Here is a 19,902-nt window from a genome sequence, read left to right as displayed (position 1 = left end):
AAATATTAATCGGAACCTGGTTTAATTGACTGTTACGGTGTGGTACCGCATTACTACGTGATCCAAACCAGAAAAAGGCCAGGATCTAGCCATCAAGTATGCGATAGATGCGAAAGTGCGAGCCAGATGAGGGCAAATGCCAGAACTAACCCAGACATAACCGGCGTTATCCTCTAAAATATTAATCGGAACCAGGTTTAGTTGAATGTTTCAGTGTGGTACCTAATTACTACGTGGTCCAAGCCAGAAAAAGGCCATGATCTGGCCAACAAGTAGGCGAAAAATGCAAAGGTACGAGCCAGATGCGGGCAAAACCCAGACCTAACCGAGACATAACCGGCGTTATCCTCTAAAATATTAATCGCAACCAGGTTTAATTGACTGCTTCGGTGTGGTACCGCATTACTACGTAATCCAAACCAGGAAAAGCCCAAGATCTGGCCAACAAGTATGCGAAAAATGCGAAAGTAGGAGCCAGATCAGGGCAAATCCCAGACCTAACCGAGACATAACCGGCGTTATCCTCTAAAATATTAATCGCAACCAGGTTTAATTGACAGTTTCGGTGTGGTTCCGCATTACTACGTGATCCGAACCAGAAAAAGCCCAGGCTCTTGACAACAAGTAGGCGAAAAATGCGAAGGTACGAGCCAGATGATTGCAAATACCAGAACTAACCCAGCCATAACCAGCGTTATCCTCTAAGATACTAATCGGAACCAGCTTTTATTGACGGTTTCAGAGTGGTACCACATTGCTACGTGATACAGACCAGAAAAAGGCCAGGATCTGGCCAGCTCGTATGCGAAAAATGCGAAAGTACGAGCCAGATGAGGGCAAATCCCAGACCTAACCGAGACATAAGCGGCGCTATCCTCTAAAATATTAATCGCAACCAGCTACTATTGACTGTTTCAGTGTGGTGCCACATTACTACGTGATCCAAACCAGGAAAAGCCCAGGATCTGGCTAACAAGTATGCGAAAAATGCGAAGGTACGAGCCAGATGATTGCAAATACCAGACCTAACCGAGACATAACCGGCGTTATCCTCTAAAATATTAATCGCAACCAAGTTTAATTGACTGTTACGGTGTGGTACCGCATTACTACGTGATCCAGACCAGAAAAAGCCCAGGATCTGGCCAACAAGTATGCGAGAAATGCAACAGTACGAGCCAGATGAGGGCATATACCAGACCTAACCCCGACATAACCGGCGTTATCCTCTAAAATATTAATCGCAACCTGATTCAATTGACTCTTTCGGTGTGCAGCCACATTACTACGGGATCCAAACCAGAAAAAGCCCAGGATCTTGACAACAAGTAGGCGAAAAATGCGAAGGTACGAGCCAGATGATTGCAAATACCAGAACTAACCCAGCCATAACCAGCGTTATCCTCTAAGATACTAATCGGAACCAGCTTTTATTGACGGTTTCAGTGTGGTACCATATTACTACGTGATACAGACCAGAAAAAGGCACGGATCTGGCCAGGAAGTATGCGAAAAATGCGAAAGTACGAGCCAGATGAGGGCGAATACCAGACCTATCCCAGACATAGCCGGCGTTATCCTCTAAAATATTAATCGGAACCAGGTTTATTTGACTGTTTCAGTGTGTTACCACATTACTACGTGATCCAAACCAGGAAAAGCCCAGGATCTGGCCAACAAGTAGGCGAAAAATGCAAAGGTACGAGCCAGATGAGGGCAAATCCCAGACCTAACCGAGACATAACCGGCGTTACCCTCCAAAATATTAATCGGAACCAGGTTTAGTTGAATGTTTCAGTGTGGTACCTAATTACTACGTGATCCAGACCAGAAGAAACCCAGGATCTTGACAACAAGTAGGCGAAAAATGCGAAGGTACGAGCCGGATGATTGCAAATACCAGAACTAACCCAGCCATAACCAGCGTTATCCTCTAAGATACTAATCGGAACCAGCTTTTATTGACGGTTTCAGTGTGGTACCACATTACTACGTGATACAGACCAGAAAAAGGCACGGATCTGGCCAGGAAGTATGCGAAAAACGCGAAAGTACGAGCCAGATGAGGGCGAATACCAGACCTATCCCAGACATAGCCGGCGTTATCCTCTAAAATATTAATCGTAACCAGGTTTAATTGAATGTTACGGTGTGGTACCGCATTACTACGTGATCCGAACCAGAAAAAGCCCAGGATCTTGCCAACAAGTAGGCGAAAAATGCAAAGGTACGAGCCAGATGAGGGCAAATCCCAGACCTAACCGAGACATAACCGGCGTTATCCTCCAAAATATTAATCGCAACCAGGTTTAATTGAATGTTACGGTGTGGTACCGCATTACTACGTGATCCAAACCAGAAAAAGGCCAGGATCTTGACAACAAGTAGGCGTAAAATGCGAAAGTGCGAGCCAGATATGGGCAAATCCCAGACCTAACCGAGACATAACCGGCGTTATCCTCTAAAATATTAATCGGAACCAGGTTTAGTTGAATGTTTCAGTGTGGTACCTAATTACTACGTGGTCCAAGCCAGGAAAAGGCCAGGATCTGGCCAACAAGTATGCGAAAAATGCGAAAGTACGAGCCAGATGAGGGCAAATCCCAGACCTAACCGAGACATAACCGGCGTTATCCTCTAAAATATTAATCGGAACCAGGTTTATTTGACTGTTTTAGTGTGGTACCGCATTACTACGTTGTCCAAGCCTGAAAAAGGCCAGGATCTGGCCAGCAAGTATGCGAAAAATGCGAAAGTGCGAGCCAGATGAGGGCAAATACCAGACCTATCCCAGACCTAGCCGGCGTTATCCTCTAAAATATTAATCGCAACCAGGTTTAATTGACTGTTTCGGTGTGGTACCGCATTACTACGTCATCCAAACCAGAAAAAGGCCAGGAACTAGCCATCAAGTATGCGATAGATGCGAAACTGCGAGCCAGATGAGGGCAAATCCCAGACCTAACCGAGACATAACCGGCGTGATCCTCTAAAATATTAATCGCAAACAGGTTTAATTGACTGTTTCGGTGTGGTACCGCATTACTACGTGATCCGAACCAGAAAAAGCCCAGGATCTTGCCAACAAGTAGGCGAAAAATGCAAAGGTACGAGCCAGATGAGGGCAAATCCCAGACCTAACCGAGACATAACCGGCGTTATCCCCCAAAATATTAATCGCAACCAGGTTTACTTGTCTGTTTCGGTGTGGTACCGCATTACTACGTGATCCGAACCAGAAAAAGCCCAGGATCTTGACAACAAGTAGGCGAAAAATGCGAAGGTACGAGCCAGATGATTGCAAATACCAGAACTAACCCAGCCATAACCAGCGTTGCCTCTAAGATACTAATCGGAACCAGCTTTTATTGACGGTTTCAGTGTGGTACCACATTACTACGTGATACAGACCAGAAAAAGGCCAGGATCTGGCCAGCAAGTATGCGAAAAATGCGACAGTGCGAGCCAGATGAGGGCAAATACCAGACCTATCCCAGACATAGCCGGCGTTATCCTCTAAAATATTAATCGGAACCAGGTTTATTTGACTGTTTCGGTGTGGTACCACATTACTACGTGGTCCAAGCCAGAAAAAGGCCAGGATCTGGCCAACAAGTATGCGAAAAATGCGAAAGTGCGAGCCAGAGGAGGGCAAATCCCAGACCTTACCGAGACATAACCGGCGTTATCCTCTAAAATATTAATCGCAACCAGGTTTAATTGACTGCTTCGGTGTGGTACCGCATTACTACGTGATCCAAACCAGAAAAAGGCCAGGATCTAGCCATCAAGTATGCGATAGATGCGAAAGTGCGAGCCAGATGAGGGCAAATTCCAGAACTAACTCAGACATAACCGGCGTTATCCTCTAAAATATTAATCGGAACCAGGTTTAGTTGAATGTTTCAGTGTGGTACCAAATTACTACGTGGTCCAAGCCAGAAAAAGGCCAGGATCTGGCCAACAAGTATGCGAAAAATGCGAAAGTACGAGCCAGATGAGGGCAAATCCCAGACCTAACCGAGACATAACCGGCGTTATCCTCTAAAATATTAATCGGAACCAGGTTTATTTGACTGTTTTAGTGTGGTACCACATTACTACGTCGTCCAAGCCTGAAAAAGGCCAGGATCTGGCCAGCAAGTATGCGAAAAATGCGAAAGTGCGAGCCAGATGAGGGCAAATACCAGACCTATCCCAGACCTAGCCGGCGTTATCCTCTAAAATATTAATCGCAACCAGGTTTAATTGACTGTTTCGGTGTGGTACCGCATTACTACGTGATCCAAACCAGAAAAAGGCCAGGAACTAGCCATCAAGTATGCGATAGATGCGAAAATGCGAGCCAGATGAGGGCAAATCCCAGACCTAACCGAGACATAACCGGCGTTATCCTCTAAAATATTAATCGCAACCAGGTTTAAATGACTGTTTCGGTGTGGTACCGCATTACTACGTGATCCGAACCAGAAAAAGTCCAGGATCTTGCCAACAAGTAGGCGAAAAATGCAAAGGTACGAGCCAGATGATTGCAAATACCAGAACTAACCCAGCCATAACCAGCGTTATCCTCTAAGATACTAATCGGAACCAGCTTTTATTGACGGTTTCAGTGTGGTACCACATTACTACGTGATACAAGCCAGAAAAAGGCCAGGATCTGGCCAGCAAGTATGCGAAAAATGCGAAAGTTCGAGCCAGATGAGGGCAAATACCAGACCTATCCGAGACATAGCCGACGTTATCCTCTAAAATATTAATCGGAACCAGGTTTACTTGACTGTTTCAGTGTGGTACCACATTACTACGTGGTCCTAGCCAGAAAAAGGCCAGGATCTGGCCAACAAGTATGCGAAAAATGCGAAAGTGCGAGCCAGATGAGGGCAAATCCCAGACCTAACCGAGACATAACCGGCGCTATCCTCTAAAATATTAATCGGAACCAGGTTTAGTCGAATGTTTCAGTGTGGTACCAAATTACTACGTGGTCCAAGCCAGAAAAAGGCCAGGATCTGGCCAACAAGTATGCGAAAAATGCGAAAGTACGAGCCAGATGAGGGCAAATCCCAGACCTAACCGAGACATAAGCGGCGTCATCCTCTAAAACATTAATCGGAACCAGGTTTCATTGACTGTTTCAGTGTGGTACCATATTACTACGTGATCCAAACCAGGAAAAGCCCAGGATCTGGCCAACAAGTATGCGAAAAATGCGAAAGTAGGAGCCAGATCAGGGCAAATCCCAGACCTAACCGAGACATAACCGGCGTTATCCTCTAAAATATTAATCGCAACCAGGTTTAATTGACTGTTTCGGTGTGGTACCGCATTACTACGTGATCCAAACCAGAAAAAGACCAGGGTCTAGCCATCAAGTATGCGATAGATGCGAAAGTGCGAGCCAGATGAGGGCAAATACCAGAGCTAACCCAGACATAACCGGCGTTATCCGCTAAAACATTAATCGGAACCTGGTTTAGTTGAATGTTTCAGTGTGGTACCTTATTACTACGTGGTCCAAGCCAGAAAAAGGCCAGGATCTGGCTAACAAGTATGCGAAAAATGCGAAAGTACGAGCCAGATGAGGGCAAATCCCAGACCTAACCGAGACATAACCGGCGTTATCCTCTAAAATATTAATCGCAACCAGGTTTAATTGACTGTTTCGGTGTGGTACCGCATTACTACGTGATCCGAACCAGAAAAAGCCCAGGATCTTGCCAGCAAGTAGGCGAAAAATGCAAAGGTACGAGCCAGATGAGGGCACATCCCAGACCTAACCGAGACATAACCGGCGTTATCCTCTAAGATACTAATCGGAACCAGCTTTTATTGACGGTTTCAGTGTGGTACCACATTACTACGTGATACAGACCAGAAAAAGGCCAGGATCTGGCCAGCAAGTATGCGAAAAATGCGAAAGTACGAGCCAGATGATTGCAAATACCAGAACTAACCCAGCCATAACCAGCGTTATCCTCTAAGATACTAATCGGAACCAGCTTTTGTTGACGGTTTCAGTGTGGTATCACATTACTACGTGATACAGACCAGAAAAAGGCCAGGATCTGGCCAGCAAGTATGCGAAAAATGCGAAAGTACGAGCCAGATGAGGGCAAATACCAGACCTATCCGAGACATAACCGGCGTTATCCTCTAAAATATTAATCGCAACCAGGTTTAATTGACTGTTTCGGTGTGGTACCGCATTACTACGTGATCCAAACCAGAAAAAGGCCAGGATCTAGCCATCAAGTATGCGATAGATGCGAAAGTGCGAGCCAGATGAGGGCAAATCCCAGACCTCACCGAGACATAACCGGCGTTATCCTCTTAAATATTAATCGCAACCAGGTTTAATTGACTGTTTCGGTGTGGTACCGCATTACTACGTGATCTAAACCAGAAAGAGGCCAGGATCTTGACAACAAGTAGGCGAAAAATGCGAAGGTACGAGCCAGATGATTGCAAATACCAGAACTAACCCAGCCATAACCAGCGTTATCCTCTAAGATACTAATCGGAACCAGCTTTTATTGACGGTTTCAGAGTGGTACCACATTGCTACGTGATACAGACCAGAAAAAGGCCAGGATCTGGCCAGCAAGTATGCAAAAAATGCGAAAGTACGAGCCAGATGAGGGCGAATACCAAACCTATCCCAGACATAGCCGGCGTTATCCCCTAAAATATTAGTCGGAACCAGGTTTATTTGACTGTTTCAGTGTGGTACCACATTACTACGTGGTCCATGCCAGAAAAAGGCCAGGATCTGGCCAACAAGTATGCGAAAAATGCGAAAGTGCGAGCCAGATGAGGGCAAATCCCAGACCTAACCGAGACATAACCGGCGTTATCCTCTAAAATATTAATCGCATCCAGGTTTAATTGACTGTTTCGGTGTGGTACCGCATTACTACGTGATCCAAACCAGAAAAAGGCCAGGATCTAGCCATCAAGTATGCGATAGATGCGAAAGTGCGAGCCAGACGAGGGCAAATACCAGAACTAACCGAGACATAACCGGCGTTATCCTCTAAAATATTAATCGGAACCAGGTTTAGTTGAATGTTTCAGTGTGGTACCTGATTACTACGAGGTCCAAGCCAGAAAAAGGCCAGGATCTGGCTAACAAGTATGCGAAAAATGAGAAAGTACGAGCCAGATGAGGGCAAATCCCAGGCCTAACCGAGACATAACCGGCGTTATCCTCTAAAATATTAATCGCAATCAGGTTTAATTGACTGTTTCGGTGTGGTACCGCATCACTACGTGATCCGAACCAGAAAAAGCCCAGGATCTTGCCAACAAGTAGGCGAAAAATGCAAAGGTACGAGCCAGATGAGGAAAAATCCCAGACCTAACCGAGACATAACCGGCGTTATCCTCCAGAATATTAATCGCAACCAGGTTTAATTGACTGTTACGGTGTGGTACCGCATTGCTACGTTATCCAAACCAGAAAAAGCCCAGGATCTTGACAACAAGTAGGCGAAAAATGCGAAGGTACGAGCCAGATAATTGCAAATACCAGAACTAACCCAGCCATAACCAGCGTTATCCTCTAAGATACTAATCGGAACCAGCTTTTATTGACGGTTTCAGTGTGGTACCACATTGCTACGTGATACAGGCCAGAAAAACGCCAGGATCTGGCCAGCAAGTATGCGAAAAATGCGAAAGTGCGAGCCAGATGAGGGCAAATCCCAGAGCTAACCCAGACATAACCGGCGTTATCCGCTAAAACATTAATCGGAACCAGGTTTAGTTGAATGTTTCAGTGTGGTACCTAATTACTACGTGGTCCAAGCCAGAAAAAGGCCAGGATCTGGCTAACAAGTATGCGAAAAATGCGAAAGTACGAGCCAGATGAGGGCAAATCCCAGACCTAACCGAGACATAACCGGCGTTATCCTCTAAAATATTAATCGCAACCAGGTTTAATTGACTGTTTCGGTGTGGTACCGCATTACTACGTGATCCAAACCAGAAAAAGGCCAGGATCTAGCCATCAAGTATGCGATAGATGCGAAAGTACGAGCCAGATGAGGGCAAATCCCAGACCTAACCGAGACATAACCGGCGTTATCCTCTAAAATATTAATCGCAACCAGGTTTAATTGACTGTTTCGGTGTGGTACCGCATTACTACGTGATCCATGCCAGAAAAAGGCCAGGATCTGGCCAACAAGTATGCGAAAAATGCGAAAGTAGGAGCCAGATTAGGGCAAATCCCAGACCTAACCGAGACATAACCGGCGTTATCCTCTAAAATATTAATCGCAACCAGGTTTAATTGACTGTTTCGGTGTGGTAGCGCATTACTACGTGATCCGAACCAGAAAAAGGCCAGGATCTAGCCATCAAGTATGCGATAGATGCGAAAGTGCGAGCCAGATGAGGGCAAATCCCAGACCTAACCGAGACATAACCGGCGTTATCCCCCAAAATATTAATCGCAACCAGGTTTAATTGTCTGTTACGGTGTGGTACCGCATTACTACGTGATTCAAACCAGAAAAAGCCCAGGATCTTGACAACAAGTAGGCGAACAATGCGAAGGTACGAGCCAGATGATTGCAAATACCAGAACTAACCCAGCCATAACCAGCGTTATCCTCTAAGATACTAATCGGAACCGGCCTTTATTGATGGTTTCAGTGTGGTACCACATTACTACATGATACAGACCAGAAAGAGGCCAGGATCTGGCAAGCAAGTATGCGAAAAATGCGAAAGTACGAGCCAGATGAGGGCAAATCCCAGACCTAACTGAGACATAACCGGCGTTATCCTCTAAAATATTATTCGCAACCAGGTTTAATTGGCTGTTTCGGTGTGGTACCGCATTACTCCGTGATCCAAACCAGAAAAAGGCCAGGATCTAGCCATCAAGTATGCGATAGATGCGAAAGTACGAGCCAGATGAGGGCAAATCCCAGACCTAACCCAGACATAACCGGCGTTATCCTCTAAAATATTAATCGCAACCAGCTACTATTGACTGTTTCAGTGTGGTGCCACATTACTACGTGATCCAAACCAGGAAAAGCCCAGGATCTGGCTAACAAGTATGCGAAAAATGCGAAGGTACGAGCCAGATGATTGCAAATACCAGACCTAACCGAGACATAACCGGCGTTATCCTCTTAAATATTAATCGCAACCAAGTTTAATTGACTGTTACGGTGTGGTACCGCATTACTACGTGATCCAGATCAGAAAAAGCCCAGGATCTGGCCAACAAGTATGCGAGAAATGCAACAGTACGAGCCAGATGAGGGCGAATACCAGACCTATCCCAGACATAGCCGGCGTTATCCTCTAAAATATTAATCGGAACCAGGTTTATTTGACTGTTTCAGTGTGTTACCACATTACTACGTGATCCAAACCAGGAAAAGCCCAGGATCTGGCCAACAAGTAGGCGAAAAATGCAAAGGTACGAGCCAGATGAGGGCAAATCCCAGACCTAACCGAGACATAACCGGCGTTACCCTCCAAAATATTAATCGGAACCAGGTTTAGTTGAATGTTTCAGTGTGGTACCTAATTACTACGTGATCCAGACCAGGAGAAGCCCAGGATCTTGACAACAAGTAGGCGAAAAATGCGAAGGTACGAGCCGGATGATTGCAAATACCAGAACTAACCCAGCCATAACCAGCGTTATCCTCTAAGATACTAATCGGAACCAGCTTTTATTGACGGTTTCAGTGTGGTACCACATTACTACGTGATACAGACCAGAAGAAGGCACGGATCTGGCCAGGAAGTATGCGAAAAACGCGAAAGTACGAGCCAGATGAGGGCGAATACCAGACCTATCCCAGACATAGCCGGCGTTATCCTCTAAAATATTAATCGTAACCAGGTTTAATTGAATGTTACGGTGTGGTACCGCATTACTACGTGATCCGAACCAGAAAAAGCCCAGGATCTTGCCAACAAGTAGGCGAAAAATGCAAAGGTACGAGCCAGATGAGGGCAAATCCCAGACCTAACCGAGACATAACCGGCGTTATCCTCCAAAATATTAATCGCAACCAGGTTTAATTGAATGTTACGGTGTGGTACCGCATTACTACGTGATCCAAACCAGAAAAAGCCCAGGATCTTGACAACAAGTAGGCGTAAAATGCGAAAGTGCGAGCCAGATATGGGCAAATCCCAGACCTAACCGAGACATAACCGGCGTTATCCTCTAAAATATTAATCGCAACCAGGTTTAATTGACTGTTTCGGTGTGGTAGCGCATTACTACGTGATCCGAACCAGAAAAAGCCCAGGATCTTGCCAACAAGTAGGCGAAAAATGCGAAGGTACGAGCCAGATGAGGGCAAATCCCAGACCTAACCGAGACATAACCGGCGTTATCCTCTAAAATATTAATCGGAACCTGGTTTAATTGACTGTTACGGTGTGGTGCCGCATTACTACGTGATCCAAACCAGAAAAAGGCCAGGATCTAGCCATCAAGTATGCGATAGATGCGAAAGTGCGAGCCAGATGAGGGCAAATGCCAGAACTAACCCAGACATAACCGGCGTTATCCTCTAAAATATTAATCGGAACCAGGTTTAGTTGAATGTTTCAGTGTGGTACCTAATTACTACGTGGTCCAAGCCAGAAAAAGGCCATGATCTGGCCAACAAGTATGCGAAAAATGCAAAAGTGCGAGCCAGACGAGGGCAAATACCAGACCTAACCGAGACATAACTGGCGTTATCCTCTAAAATATTAATCGCAACCAGGTTTATTTGACACTTTCGGTGTGGTACCGCATTACTACGTGATCCGAACCAGAAAAAGCCCAGGATCTTGCCAACAAGTAGGCGAAAAATGCAAAGGTACGAGCCAGATGCGGGCAAAACCCAGACCTAACCGAGACATAACCGGCGTTATCCTCTAAAATATTAATCGCAACCAGGTTTAATTGATGCTTCGGTGTGGTACCGCATTACTACGTGATCCAAACCAGGAAAAGCCCAGGATCTGGCCAACAAGTATGCGAAAAATGCGAAAGTAGGAGCCAGATCAGGGCAAATCCCAGACCTAACCGAGACATAACCGGCGTTATCCTCTAAAATATTAATCGCAACCAGGTTTAATTGACAGTTTCGGTGTGGTACCGCATTACTACGTGATCCGAACCAGAAAAAGCCCAGGCTCTTGACAACAAGTAGGCGAAAAATGTGAAGGTACGAGCCAGATGATTGCAAATACCAGAACTAACCCAGCCATAACCAGCGTTATCCTCTAAGATACTAATCGGAACCAGCTTTTATTGACGGTTTCAGAGTGGTACCACATTGCTACGTGATACAGACCAGAAAAAGGCCAGGATCTGGCCAGCTCGTATGCGAAAAATGCGAAAGTACGAGCCAGATGAGGGCAAATACCAGACCTATCCCAGACATAGCCGGCGTTATCCTCTAAAATATTAATCGGAACCAGGTTTATTTGACTGTTTCAGTGTGGTACCACATTACTACGTGGTCCAAGCCAGAAAAAGGCCAACAAGTATGCGAAAAATGCAAAAGTGCGAGCCAGATGAGGGCAAATCCCAGACCTAACCGAGACATAAGCGGCGCTATCCTCTAAAATATTAATCGCAACCAGCTACTATTGACTGTTTCAGTGTGGTGCCACATTACTACGTGATCCAAACCAGGAAAAGCCCAGGATCTGGCTAACAAGTATGCGAAAAATGCGAAGGTACGAGCCAGATGATTGCAAATACCAGACCTAACCCAGACATAACCGGCGTTATCCTCTAAAATATTAATCGCAACCAAGTTTAATTGACTGTTACGGTGTGGTACCGCATTACTACGTGATCCAGACCAGAAAAAGCCCAGGATCTGGCCAACAAGTATGCGAGAAATGCAACAGTACGAGCCAGATAAGGGCACATACCAGACCTAACCCCGACATAACCGGCGTTATCCTCTAAAATATTAATCGCAACCTGATTCAATTGACTCTTTCGGTGTGCAGCCACATTACTACGGGATCCAAACCAGAAAAAGCCCAGGATCTTGACAACAAGTAGGCGAAAAATGCGAAGGTACGAGCCAGATGATTGCAAATACCAGAACTAACCCAGCCATAACCAGCGTTATCCTCTAAGATACTAATCGGAACCAGCTTTTATTGACGGTTTCAGTGTGGTACCACATTACTACGTGATACAGACCAGAAAAAGGCACGGATCTGGCCAGGAAGTATGCGAAAAATGCGAAAGTACGAGCCAGATGAGGGCGAATACCAGACCTATCCCAGACATAGCCGGCGTTATCCTCTAAAATATTAATCGGAACCAGGTTTATTTGACTGTTTCAGTGTGTTACCACATTACTACGTGATCCAAACCAGGAAAAGCCCAGGATCTGGCCAACAAGTAGGCGAAAAATGCAAAGGTACGAGCCAGATGAGGGCAAATCCCAGACCTAACCGAGACATAACCGGCGTTACCCTCCAAAATATTAATCGGAACCAGGTTTAGTTGAATGTTTCAGTGTGGTACCTAATTACTACGTGATCCAGACCAGAAGAAGCCCAGGATCTTGACAACAAGTAGGCGAAAAATGCGAAGGTACGAGCCGGATGATTGCAAATACCAGAACTAACCCAGCCATAACCAGCGTTATCCTCTAAGATACTAATCGGAACCAGCTTTTATTGACGGTTTCAGTGTGGTACCACATTACTACGTGATACAGACCAGAAAAAGGCACGGATCTGGCCAGGAAGTATGCGAAAAACGCGAAAGTACGAGCCAGATGAGGGCGAATACCAGACCTATCCCAGACATAGCCGGCGTTATCCTCTAAAATATTAATCGTAACCAGGTTTAATTGAATGTTACGGTGTGGTACCGCATTACTACGTGATCCGAACCAGAAAAAGCCCAGGATCTTGCCAACAAGTAGGCGAAAAATGCAAAGGTACGAGCCAGATGAGGGCAAATCCCAGACCTAACCGAGACATAACCGGCGTTATCCTCCAAAATATTAATCGCAACCAGGTTTAATTGAATGTTACGGTGTGGTACCGCATTACTACGTGATCCAAACCAGAAAAAGGCCAGGATCTTGACAACAAGTAGGCGTAAAATGCGAAAGTGCGAGCCAGATATGGGCAAATCCCAGACCTAACCGAGACATAACCGGCGTTATCCTCTAAAATATTAATCGGAACCAGGTTTAGTTGAATGTTTCAGTGTGGTACCTAATTACTACGTGGTCCAAGCCAGAAAAAGGCCAGGATCTGGCCAACAAGTATGCGAAAAATGCGAAAGTACGAGCCAGATGAGGGCAAATCCCAGACCTAACCGAGACATAACCGGCGTTATCCTCTAAAATATTAATCGGAACCAGGTTTATTTGACTGTTTTAGTGTGGTACCACATTACTACGTTGTCCAGGCCTGAAAAAGGCCAGGATCTGGCCAGCAACTATGCGAAAAATGCGAAAGTGCGAGCCAGATGAGGGCAAATACCAGACCTATCCCAGACCTAGCCGGCGTTATCCTCTAAAATATCAATCGCAACCAGGTTTAATTGACTGTTTCGGTGTGGTACCGCATTACTACGTCATCCAAACCAGAAAAAGGCCAGGAACTAGCCATCAAGTATGCGATAGATGCGAAACTGCGAGCCAGATGAGGGCAAATACCAGACCTAACCGAGACATAACCGGCGTTATCCTCTAAAATATTAATCGCAACCAGGTTTAATTGACTGTTTCGGTGTGGTACCGCATTACTACGTGATCTAAACCAGAAAGAGGCCAGGATCTTGACAACAAGTAGGCGAAAAATGCGAAGGTACGAGCCAGATGATTGCAAATACCAGAACTAACCCAGCCATAACCAGCGTTATCCTCTAAGATACTAATCGGAACCAGCTTTTATTGACGGTTTCAGAGTGGTACCACATTGCTACGTGATACAGACCAGAAAAAGGCCAGGATCTGGCCAGCAAGTATGCAAAAAATGCGAAAGTACGAGCCAGATGAGGGCGAATACCAAACCTATCCCAGACATAGCCGGCGTTATCCCCTAAAATATTAGTCGGAACCAGGTTTATTTGACTGTTTCAGTGTGGTACCACATTACTACGTGGTCCATGCCAGAAAAAGGCCAGGATCTGGCCAACAAGTATGCGAAAAATGCGAAAGTGCGAGCCAGATGAGGGCAAATCCCAGACCTAACCGAGACATAACCGGCGTTATCCTCTAAAATATTAATCGCATCCAGGTTTAATTGACTGTTTCGGTGTGGTACCGCATTACTACGTGATCCAAACCAGAAAAAGGCCAGGATCTAGCCATCAAGTATGCGATAGATGCGAAAGTGCGAGCCAGACGAGGGCAAATACCAGAACTAACCGAGACATAACCGGCGTTATCCTCTAAAATATTAATCGGAACCAGGTTTAGTTGAATGTTTCAGTGTGGTACCTGATTACTACGAGGTCCAAGCCAGAAAAAGGCCAGGATCTGGCTAACAAGTATGCGAAAAATGAGAAAGTACGAGCCAGATGAGGGCAAATCCCAGGCCTAACCGAGACATAACCGGCGTTATCCTCTAAAATATTAATCGCAATCAGGTTTAATTGACTGTTTCGGTGTGGTACCGCATCACTACGTGATCCGAACCAGAAAAAGCCCAGGATCTTGCCAACAAGTAGGCGAAAAATGCAAAGGTACGAGCCAGATGAGGAAAAATCCCAGACCTAACCGAGACATAACCGGCGTTATCCTCCAGAATATTAATCGCAACCAGGTTTAATTGACTGTTACGGTGTGGTACCGCATTGCTACGTTATCCAAACCAGAAAAAGCCCAGGATCTTGACAACAAGTAGGCGAAAAATGCGAAGGTACGAGCCAGATAATTGCAAATACCAGAACTAACCCAGCCATAACCAGCGTTATCCTCTAAGATACTAATCGGAACCAGCTTTTATTGACGGTTTCAGTGTGGTACCACATTGCTACGTGATACAGGCCAGAAAAACGCCAGGATCTGGCCAGCAAGTATGCGAAAAATGCGAAAGTGCGAGCCAGATGAGGGCAAATCCCAGAGCTAACCCAGACATAACCGGCGTTATCCGCTAAAACATTAATCGGAACCAGGTTTAGTTGAATGTTTCAGTGTGGTACCTAATTACTACGTGGTCCAAGCCAGAAAAAGGCCAGGATCTGGCTAACAAGTATGCGAAAAATGCGAAAGTACGAGCCAGATGAGGGCAAATCCCAGACCTAACCGAGACATAACCGGCGTTATCCTCTAAAATATTAATCGCAACCAGGTTTAATTGACTGTTTCGGTGTGGTACCGCATTACTACGTGATCCAAACCAGAAAAAGGCCAGGATCTAGCCATCAAGTATGCGATAGATGCGAAAGTACGAGCCAGATGAGGGCAAATCCCAGACCTAACCGAGACATAACCGGCGTTATCCTCTAAAATATTAATCGCAACCAGGTTTAATTGACTGTTTCGGTGTGGTACCGCATTACTACGTGATCCATGCCAGAAAAAGGCCAGGATCTGGCCAACAAGTATGCGAAAAATGCGAAAGTAGGAGCCAGATTAGGGCAAATCCCAGACCTAACCGAGACATAACCGGCGTTATCCTCTAAAATATTAATCGCAACCAGGTTTAATTGACTGTTTCGGTGTGGTAGCGCATTACTACGTGATCCGAACCAGAAAAAGGCCAGGATCTAGCCATCAAGTATGCGATAGATGCGAAAGTGCGAGCCAGATGAGGGCAAATCCCAGACCTAACCGAGACATAACCGGCGTTATCCCCCAAAATATTAATCGCAACCAGGTTTAATTGTCTGTTACGGTGTGGTACCGCATTACTACGTGATTCAAACCAGAAAAAGCCCAGGATCTTGACAACAAGTAGGCGAACAATGCGAAGGTACGAGCCAGATGATTGCAAATACCAGAACTAACCCAGCCATAACCAGCGTTATCCTCTAAGATACTAATCGGAACCGGCCTTTATTGATGGTTTCAGTGTGGTACCACATTACTACATGATACAGACCAGAAAGAGGCCAGGATCTGGCAAGCAAGTATGCGAAAAATGCGAAAGTACGAGCCAGATGAGGGCAAATCCCAGACCTAACTGAGACATAACCGGCGTTATCCTCTAAAATATTATTCGCAACCAGGTTTAATTGGCTGTTTCGGTGTGGTACCGCATTACTCCGTGATCCAAACCAGAAAAAGGCCAGGATCTAGCCATCAAGTATGCGATAGATGCGAAAGTACGAGCCAGATGAGGGCAAATCCCAGACCTAACCCAGACATAACCGGCGTTATCCTCTAAAATATTAATCGCAACCAGCTACTATTGACTGTTTCAGTGTGGTGCCACATTACTACGTGATCCAAACCAGGAAAAGCCCAGGATCTGGCTAACAAGTATGCGAAAAATGCGAAGGTACGAGCCAGATGATTGCAAATACCAGACCTAACCGAGACATAACCGGCGTTATCCTCTTAAATATTAATCGCAACCAAGTTTAATTGACTGTTACGGTGTGGTACCGCATTACTACGTGATCCAGATCAGAAAAAGCCCAGGATCTGGCCAACAAGTATGCGAGAAATGCAACAGTACGAGCCAGATGAGGGCGAATACCAGACCTATCCCAGACATAGCCGGCGTTATCCTCTAAAATATTAATCGGAACCAGGTTTATTTGACTGTTTCAGTGTGTTACCACATTACTACGTGATCCAAACCAGGAAAAGCCCAGGATCTGGCCAACAAGTAGGCGAAAAATGCAAAGGTACGAGCCAGATGAGGGCAAATCCCAGACCTAACCGAGACATAACCGGCGTTACCCTCCAAAATATTAATCGGAACCAGGTTTAGTTGAATGTTTCAGTGTGGTACCTAATTACTACGTGATCCAGACCAGGAGAAGCCCAGGATCTTGACAACAAGTAGGCGAAAAATGCGAAGGTACGAGCCGGATGATTGCAAATACCAGAACTAACCCAGCCATAACCAGCGTTATCCTCTAAGATACTAATCGGAACCAGCTTTTATTGACGGTTTCAGTGTGGTACCACATTACTACGTGATACAGACCAGAAAAAGGCACGGATCTGGCCAGGAAGTATGCGAAAAACGCGAAAGTACGAGCCAGATGAGGGCGAATACCAGACCTATCCCAGACATAGCCGGCGTTATCCTCTAAAATATTAATCGTAACCAGGTTTAATTGAATGTTACGGTGTGGTACCGCATTACTACGTGATCCGAACCAGAAAAAGCCCAGGATCTTGCCAACAAGTAGGCGAAAAATGCAAAGGTACGAGCCAGATGAGGGCAAATCCCAGACCTAACCGAGACATAACCGGCGTTATCCTCCAAAATATTAATCGCAACCAGGTTTAATTGAATGTTACGGTGTGGTACCGCATTACTACGTGATCCAAACCAGAAAAAGCCCAGGATCTTGACAACAAGTAGGCGTAAAATGCGAAAGTGCGAGCCAGATATGGGCAAATCCCAGACCTAACCGAGACATAACCGGCGTTATCCTCTAAAATATTAATCGCAACCAGGTTTAATTGACTGTTTCGGTGTGGTAGCGCATTACTACGTGATCCGAACCAGAAAAAGCCCAGGATCTTGCCAACAAGTAGGCGAAAAATGCGAAGGTACGAGCCAGATGAGGGCAAATCCCAGACCTAACCGAGACATAACCGGCGTTATCCTCTAAAATATTAATCGGAACCTGGTTTAATTGACTGTTACGGTGTGGTGCCGCATTACTACGTGATCCAAACCAGAAAAAGGCCAGGATCTAGCCATCAAGTATGCGATAGATGCGAAAGTGCGAGCCAGATGAGGGCAAATGCCAGAACTAACCCAGACATAACCGGCGTTATCCTCTAAAATATTAATCGGAACCAGGTTTAGTTGAATGTTTCAGTGTGGTACCTAATTACTACGTGGTCCAAGCCAGAAAAAGGCCATGATCTGGCCAACAAGTATGCGAAAAATGCAAAAGTGCGAGCCAGACGAGGGCAAATACCAGACCTAACCGAGACATAACTGGCGTTATCCTCTAAAATATTAATCGCAACCAGGTTTATTTGACACTTTCGGTGTGGTACCGCATTACTACGTGATCCGAACCAGAAAAAGCCCAGGATCTTGCCAACAAGTAGGCGAAAAATGCAAAGGTACGAGCCAGATGCGGGCAAAACCCAGACCTAACCGAGACATAACCGGCGTTATCCTCTAAAATATTAATCGCAACCAGGTTTAATTGATGCTTCGGTGTGGTACCGCATTACTACGTGATCCAAACCAGGAAAAGCCCAGGATCTGGCCAACAAGTATGCGAAAAATGCGAAAGTAGGAGCCAGATCAGGGCAAATCCCAGACCTAACCGAGACATAACCGGCGTTATCCTCTAAAATATTAATCGCAACCAGGTTTAATTGACAGTTTCGGTGTGGTACCGCATTACTACGTGATCCGAACCAGAAAAAGCCCAGGCTCTTGACAACAAGTAGGCGAAAAATGCGAAGGTACGAGCCAGATGATTGCAAATACCAGAACTAACCCAGCCATAACCAGCGTTATCCTCTAAGATACTAATCGGAACCAGCTTTTATTGACGGTTTCAGAGTGGTACCACATTGCTACGTGATACAGACCAGAAAAAGGCCAGGATCTGGCCAGCTCGTATGCGAAAAATGCGAAAGTACGAGCCAGATGAGGGCAAATACCAGACCTATCCCAGACATAGCCGGCGTTATCCTCTAAAATATTAATCGGAACCAGGTTTATTTGACTGTTTCAGTGTGGTACCACATTACTACGTGGTCCAAGCCAGAAAAAGGCCAACAAGTATGCGAAAAATGCAAAAGTGCGAGCCAGATGAGGGCAAATCCCAGACCTAACCGAGACATAAGCGGCGCTATCCTCTAAAATATTAATCGCAACCAGCTACTATTGACTGTATCAGTGTGGTGCCACATTACTACGTGATCCAAACCAGGAAAAGCCCAGGATCTGGCTAACAAGTATGCGAAAAATGCGAAGGTACGAGCCAGATGATTGCAAATACCAGACCTAACCCAGACATAACCGGCGTTATCCTCTAAAATATTAATCGCAACCAAGTTTAATTGACTGTTACGGTGTGGTACCGCATTACTACGTGATCCAGACCAGAAAAAGCCCAGGATCTGGCCAACAAGTATGCGAGAAATGCAACAGTACGAGCCAGATAAGGGCACATACCAGACCTAACCCCGACATAACCGGCGTTATCCTCTAAAATATTAATCGCAACCTGATTCAATTGACTCTTTCGGTGTGCAGCCACATTACTACGGGATCCAAACCAGAAAAAGCCCAGGATCTTGACAACAAGTAGGCGAAAAATGCGAAGGTACGAGCCAGATGATTGCAAATACCAGAACTAACCCAGCCATAACCAGCGTTATCCTCTAAGATACTAATCGGAACCAGCTTTTATTGACGGTTTCAGTGTGGTACCACATTACTACGTGATACAGACCAGAAAAAGGCACGGATCTGGCCAGGAAGTATGCGAAAAATGCGAAAGTACGAGCCAGATGAGGGCGAATACCAGACCTATCCCAGACATAGCCGGCGTTATCCTCTAAAATATTAATCGGAACCAGGTTTATTTGACTGTTTCAGTGTGTTACCACATTACTACGTGATCCAAACCAGGAAAAGCCCAGGATCTGGCCAACAAGTAGGCGAAAAATGCAAAGGTACGAGCCAGATGAGGGCAAATCCCAGACCTAACCGAGACATAACCGGCGTTACCCTCCAAAATATTAATCGGAACCAGGTTTAGTTGAATGTTTCAGT

Source organism: Colletes latitarsis, chromosome 1 (assembly GCF_051014445.1).
Source record: "Colletes latitarsis isolate SP2378_abdomen chromosome 1, iyColLati1, whole genome shotgun sequence".
Taxonomy (NCBI): Eukaryota; Metazoa; Arthropoda; class Insecta; order Hymenoptera; family Colletidae; genus Colletes; species Colletes latitarsis.
Note: the sequence above shows the minus strand (reverse complement) of the source record.